The sequence below is a fragment of the Limulus polyphemus genome, unplaced genomic scaffold (genome assembly GCF_000517525.1).
Source record: "Limulus polyphemus unplaced genomic scaffold, Limulus_polyphemus-2.1.2 Scaffold2776, whole genome shotgun sequence".
NCBI classification, from domain to species: Eukaryota; Metazoa; Arthropoda; class Merostomata; order Xiphosura; family Limulidae; genus Limulus; species Limulus polyphemus.
Window position 1 is genome coordinate 131,413 of NW_013668386.1, and position 6,433 is coordinate 137,845.

Genomic DNA, 6,433 nt, shown 5'->3' on the forward strand with positions numbered 1-6,433 from the left:
CATTGTGGAATGCGGTACATTTATTTCTATGTTGCCCCATCAGTGATAACATTGTGGAATGCGGTACATTTATTTCTATGTTGCCCCATCAGTCATAACATTGTGGAATGTAGTACATTTATTTCTATGTTGCCCCATCAGTGATAACATTGTGGAATGCGGTACATTTATTTCTATGTTACTCCATCAGTGATAACATTATGGAATGTAGTACATTTATTTCTATGTTGCCCCATCAGTCATAACATTGTGGAATGTAGTACATTTATTTCTATGTTGCCCCATTAGTGACAGTAAGAAACATTGTGTTCTAATGTTTTGGTATGCAAGATATACCACATACAAAATTCAAGTGTAAGTCTGTATTTGACCTGGTATGTCTTGATGGTTAGGGCACTCGACTCACAATCTATGGAACGCGGGATCGAAACCTGTCGCCGAACATGGTTGTCCTTTCAGCCGTACAGCAGTATAATATGCCGGTCAATCCCACTATTCGTTGATAAAGAGTGGCCAAGAGTTGTTGGTGGGTGGTGTTGACTAGCCGCCTTCCCTCCAGTTCAGGGTTTCTCAACTTTTTGCACCTGAAGACCCACTTAATTATTTAGTGCAGTAGTAAAGGTCGGCATGTGAAGTTGATGACTCATTAGTTTAGCTAGGGCAGTCACAACTGTTCCGGCTTGTCTCACGACCCACCAGTTGGGAGTCAATACTCGAGTAGCTTTGCACAAAAATTCAACAAATAAAAGACCTCCATGTTTACCAACTCTCATTGAGATTCAATGTTGATGCCGAACCCTTATACCCCACGCGAGTCATCGATAATACTGAGGACTTATAAAGTTAAAAATCAGGTTTCGATACTTGCGGTGGGCACAGCACAGATAGCCCATAATATAGCTTTGCGATTAACAACAAACAAACAATAAACTTATATTTTTCACATTAATTATCAAATGTCAATTTTAATTGTAGATGGTTTTGTATCAAGCTTTTTTTTTTTCATAAGCAAATATTTATAATGGATTTAAAATGTACGGGTAACCTTGACTGTATTAAGCTTACTTATATTAGTTTCCTACAGGAATGTTACAGGTGTTACATGAACTTCAGTGTACTTAATCTCACGTTCCTACACATAAGACAACTGAGCTGGAAATGTGAAACACGTGTTCAGTAGAAATACACAGACATGATGAAACAAAGTTCAAGTAGCAGAAACGTTATAATGTGTCATATAAAAACCCCGACGTTTTACCAAACAGCTAACGAATTCGCTTTAGTTTGTTTAGGTTCAAAAATGATTAAAAACGTTTATACTAAAAGATGTGATTGGTGAATAAATGACATATGTTTCAATCTTAGTCTTCTGTTGAATATATATATATTTCTTACAGAAGAATGAAATAAAATTAGTTTACTTTTCTCCACGTTATAAATAAATATTTTTTTTTATTACTACAAGCTTTCGGTTGAGTTGTTTTTAATATCATGTCCTTCGACGATTCTAGGAACTGAGTCGACACATCGCAATAATACAAAATGATAATTTTCGTGTCCTCTCCACTCACCCAGTGACGCAGCAGTGAGTTTGTATATTTATGACGCTAAAATTCATGTTTCGTAATCCATGGTAGGTAGATCACAGATAGCCCATTGTGTAACTTTGTGCTTAAGAATAACCAAATCAAACTTTTTCACGTAAACAGCGTAACAGATTTTTGTTTAATTTTCAAATATTCCTATGCCATGAACATCAAATCGTATTTAAACTATATGCAATTTCAATTTGAGTCACTTTTGTTTAGTTTACATTTTTGTGGTTTAGTAGGGTCACATAACAAATAATTATTACCTCGTGCATTCTGACTGTAAATAAATGCATGTTATATTTGTTAATGACGTGATTCGAAACGAAAATGAAAACTGAAACTTGTTTCCACATACAACTCCGTGAAAGTATATTGTTGCGTCAGCGAGGTCACGTGACAAGTATCACGCCACGTCCTTCTCTCGAACCTTCGTGAATTATCGGGAGACTACTCCGTGAAAGTGTATCAAGCATCATAAATATTGCAGTTAAGTTTTTTCTTCCATGTTAAAACAACAAAACTCTCACAAGACCATATAAGTGTTTTATTTGGAATAACGCAAGATCTCGTGACGTTGTTTTCAAATCATCACTAGCTTAAGGTGAATAGATAAAACGGCATCACAGTTATAAAGATAGCTTTCACTGCTTACACTTTTTCTTAACTCTGTGGCCATTTTTGTTCGAATGATTGGTTTGACTGTTCTCAATTTTCATCTTTTAAGTGAAAAACTTAATGAAACGAAAACAGCCTTTACACATCTAATTAATTCATCTTTGTTTTCTGAGACGTAAGCGGGGGAGGGGGGCATAAGGTTTCGCAGCCAGCCTTAAGTGTTGTTGCTCCCTCAAGCTAATACCGCCCATTAATCTAACTTTAGATTTGGCCCCTTATCTCTCACTACCACCCCCTACCCCCACACCCAGTTAATTGATTATGATTCTTCCCGGTCGCTCAGCGGTAAGTCTAAAGGCTTATAGCGCTAAAACCGGGTTTCGATATTCATAGTGGGCTAAACATTGATAGCCCCATTGTGTATGCTTTGCGCTTAACTACAAACAATTGTTTGTTTGTTTGTAATTAAGCACAAAGCTACACAATGGGCTATCTGTGCTCTGCCCACCACGGGTATCGAAACCCAGATTCTAGCGTTGTAAATCCGCGGACATACCGCTGTGCCACTGGGGGGCAACTACAAACAAACAAAACTGATGGTGACTTATAGTGACATCACTTATGAATATATTTACAATGCACTCCTAATAATTACATTACTTTGTATTCATAATAATTCTACTGAAGTTTCGTAATTCATGTCTGGGGTTTTATTCCTTTTCGTAGAGTCATGGTAACACAAGTGTAATTAACTTCAGCAAAACTTGAAAACACATTTCGTTATCTAATTATGTCCATGTAGTAGGTGAGTTTAAAAATACTTTATCCATTTGACATTTCACATCATTAGATCTACTTCAAGGTATTAACGCCACCAGAGTATATCATGCGTGTTTAAAGATTAAAACAATTCTTCTCTAAAAGATGGCACCACTTACAACAATCTTTATCAGTGCTTCGTAACTAATTTTTAAATACTTTAATATCTAGTACAGCCCCAGTGGCACAGCGGTATGTCTGCGGAATTACAACGGTAGAATCCGGGTTTCGATACGCGTGGTGGGCAGAGCACAGATAGCACATTGTGTAGCTTTGTGCTTAATTACAAACAAACAATATGTAGTACATGTTGTTTTATTATGTTTGTTTTAATTTTTGCACAAAATTGTTCAAGGGCCGTCTGTGCTAACCGTCCCTAATTTTAAAGTGAAAGACTATAGAGAAGGTAGCTTATCAACATCACTCATCGCTAACTATTGAGTTATTCTCTACCAACGAATAATTGGTTTGATTATGTTCTCCACGACAGAAAGCGCTAGTATGTACGGGACAGATTTATATTCTGCGACATGCAGATTGTGAATTGAGCACCATAACCACCAGGCTTATTTAATGCTTATTTTCCTGTGCGTTTCTCATTTTATAATTCACGTGAACAAAATACATAAAACCTAAACACTTCCTTAATTAAAAGTTTTCATAAATTAAGATCTAAACTGAAATTAGCAAAAAATAACAAGCAAACTACAAAATTAAATGAAATAATTAACACTGTGTCCATTTTGCAACAATGTAGCAAAAAATTGAATATATATATGGTATTCCGGCCACTACTGTGTTCGTTGTATCCTAGCCGGCCTGAAGAGCTCTGGATTGATCGAAATGCATAGTCGACAATGGATATAACAAATATAATGTGGTTGAAATACTGTTATTACACACTTTTCTAATTCTTGGAAATCCCTAAAGTATTATATTAAGAATGTAGTGTTCAAAAGTATAATAGGCCTAACATAACATCTTATTGGAAATACAGTTGAATGTAGCAAATATCCAACACTTTCAAAAGTATTATCGAACAAAAATTGTTAAGCTGCTGGATCATTAAAACAAACAACCCTAATATTCGTAGTAAAAACAACTCTCGAACCGTAGATATATTCCTATACATTTTCTTAACTTGGAGATGGTGATTAGGGCGCTCGACTCGCAATCTGCAAGTAGCGGATTCGAATCCCTACACCAAACATCTTCAATCTTGAGGGTTTTAAAAAAAGTAACACAAGAGTTGGCAGTGTTTGGTGTTGGCTAACTGCATTCTCTTTTGTTTATCACTCCTAAATTTGTAGCAGCTAGCACAGATAAGCCTTTTGAGTAGCTTTGCGCGAACTAAAATAACAAACCTTCTTAATTCGTCCATTGTGGATGATATGTCAGAGGCGTGTAAAAATACAATTTCAGATTTCCGTCTTATTTGCCGCAAACAACCACATAGCTTTTTTCTCGATATCAAAACATTTCAACTGGGCTGGAACATGATAGTCAAAGGCTATTCGAAATGCTATAACATTTTATTCAATTATCATTTTTTCGTAACAGGAAAGCTCGATGGCCAAAGGTGCAACTTTGTCATAGATTCTGCGTCTCAGCAAACCCTTGTGAGTATCAAGGTGCTAGATCACAAAGGAGTACCAGAAGCCATACAGAAGTTCTGTGGTGTGACAGGACATTCTGTAAAGTTATGGGGACCAGTGTGGGTAACTATTGAGCTCATAGGCATAAAGGAGAGACATAAAGTATACTTGGCTGACTTTGAAGACGAATGCATATTAGGGTTGGACTACTTACTACCGAGGAAGTGTGTAATTAATTTTCATAAAATGACGTTTGGGAACAACAAAGGCCAAATCCCGGTGAGTGTTAGAGGTTGAACTAACCAGGTGTCATCAAGCTGAAGTCAAAGGAACCAGGTATAGATATTAAATCAGAGCAGGAGAAAAACCAAGATTTGAAGATAATAATTGATTTTCTAAAAGCAAGTTTTTGTGCCCTGCTTGGGAGAAGGTGTCTAGTCTAAGCCCTGTGACATAGAACTATTGGGCACAATGGGACCAGTTGAAGCTTGAAGATGGTATTCTTCTCCGGAGATGGGAAACTGCAGATGGGAAAGTGACGACCTGGCAAACAGTTATACCGAGAAAGTTATGGGAAGCTGTGCTGCGTTAATCCCACGATAGTTTAACAGGAGGACATCTTGGAGCTACAAAGACATTGAGTCACCTACGGCAGATATTTTACTGGATAGGTATGAGGCGAGATGTGGAAGAATGGTGCAGGACATGCAGTACATGTAGTGCTAAAAGGGGACCCAAGCATAAGGGACGTCCACCTTATGAAGAGTTGCCTGTGAATATGTCAGAGTTTGTGGAAGTGTTATCGGAAAGGATGGATGATATTCACCATCAAGCGCGTTCAAACTTGAAAACGTCTACTGATTCGATGAAGCTATGTTGTGGTAAGAGTTCTACTGAAGTCAGCTTTGTACCAGGAGACAAGGTGTGGTTGTATAATCCCAGGAAGACCAAAGGGAAGTCTCCCAAGTTGTCTTCTCCATGGGAAGGCCCATATGACATAGTGGATCGTCTCTCAGACGTTACTCTCCGGGTAAAATGTGGTCGGCGAGGTAAGCCAAAAGTGGTGCATGCCAACAGGCTTTGGCGTTATCATGGTCCAGGACGTTTCAGTTGGGATGAAGTGAACAACAGAACAAATGACGCTGCTGAAAACGTGCCACCTGAAGAAGCCACCGTCGAAGAAGAAACTCTACTCAATTTTGAGAAGGGAAACGGTGAAGCTCTTGATGAAGTTACTACCACTGATGTGACTGCTACCGACGATAGGACTTTTCCTGATGAAGCAGATGAACCCCATATGAAGCAGAAGCCAACGAGACGGAGACCAGTACGGAAGAAGATACGTCCCATAAAATTAAGAGACTTTGTTGAATTGTAATTTTGTGTTTGTAATTCTATACATTTTAAGTTATTGTTAATTGTTATTGGTTTATTGTAAGTGGCTATTGTTCGGGACGAACAATACTAAGGAGGGGCAGTGTTGCGTCAGCGAGGTCACGTGACTAGTATCACGCCACTCCTTCTCTTGAACCTTCGGGAATTGTCGGGAGATTATTAGATATAGGGTAGTCTGGTATATATAAGATGGTCACAACGTGACGGGACAATGTGTGTAGGTAATGAGTAATTGAACTGCAGTCAGAGAGTGTGTAATTGAGCACGTGAGACGTTCTAGCGTTTGTTATAGAGCGACTGTTGAAATTAAGTGTATCGGTAAAGTTGTGTTACGTCTCCGTGTGTTAATTAATTTTCCGTAACTTCGTTCCGACGAAACTTTAGCGACACAAGTCCTTTCTAAAAAAAAAAAAAAAA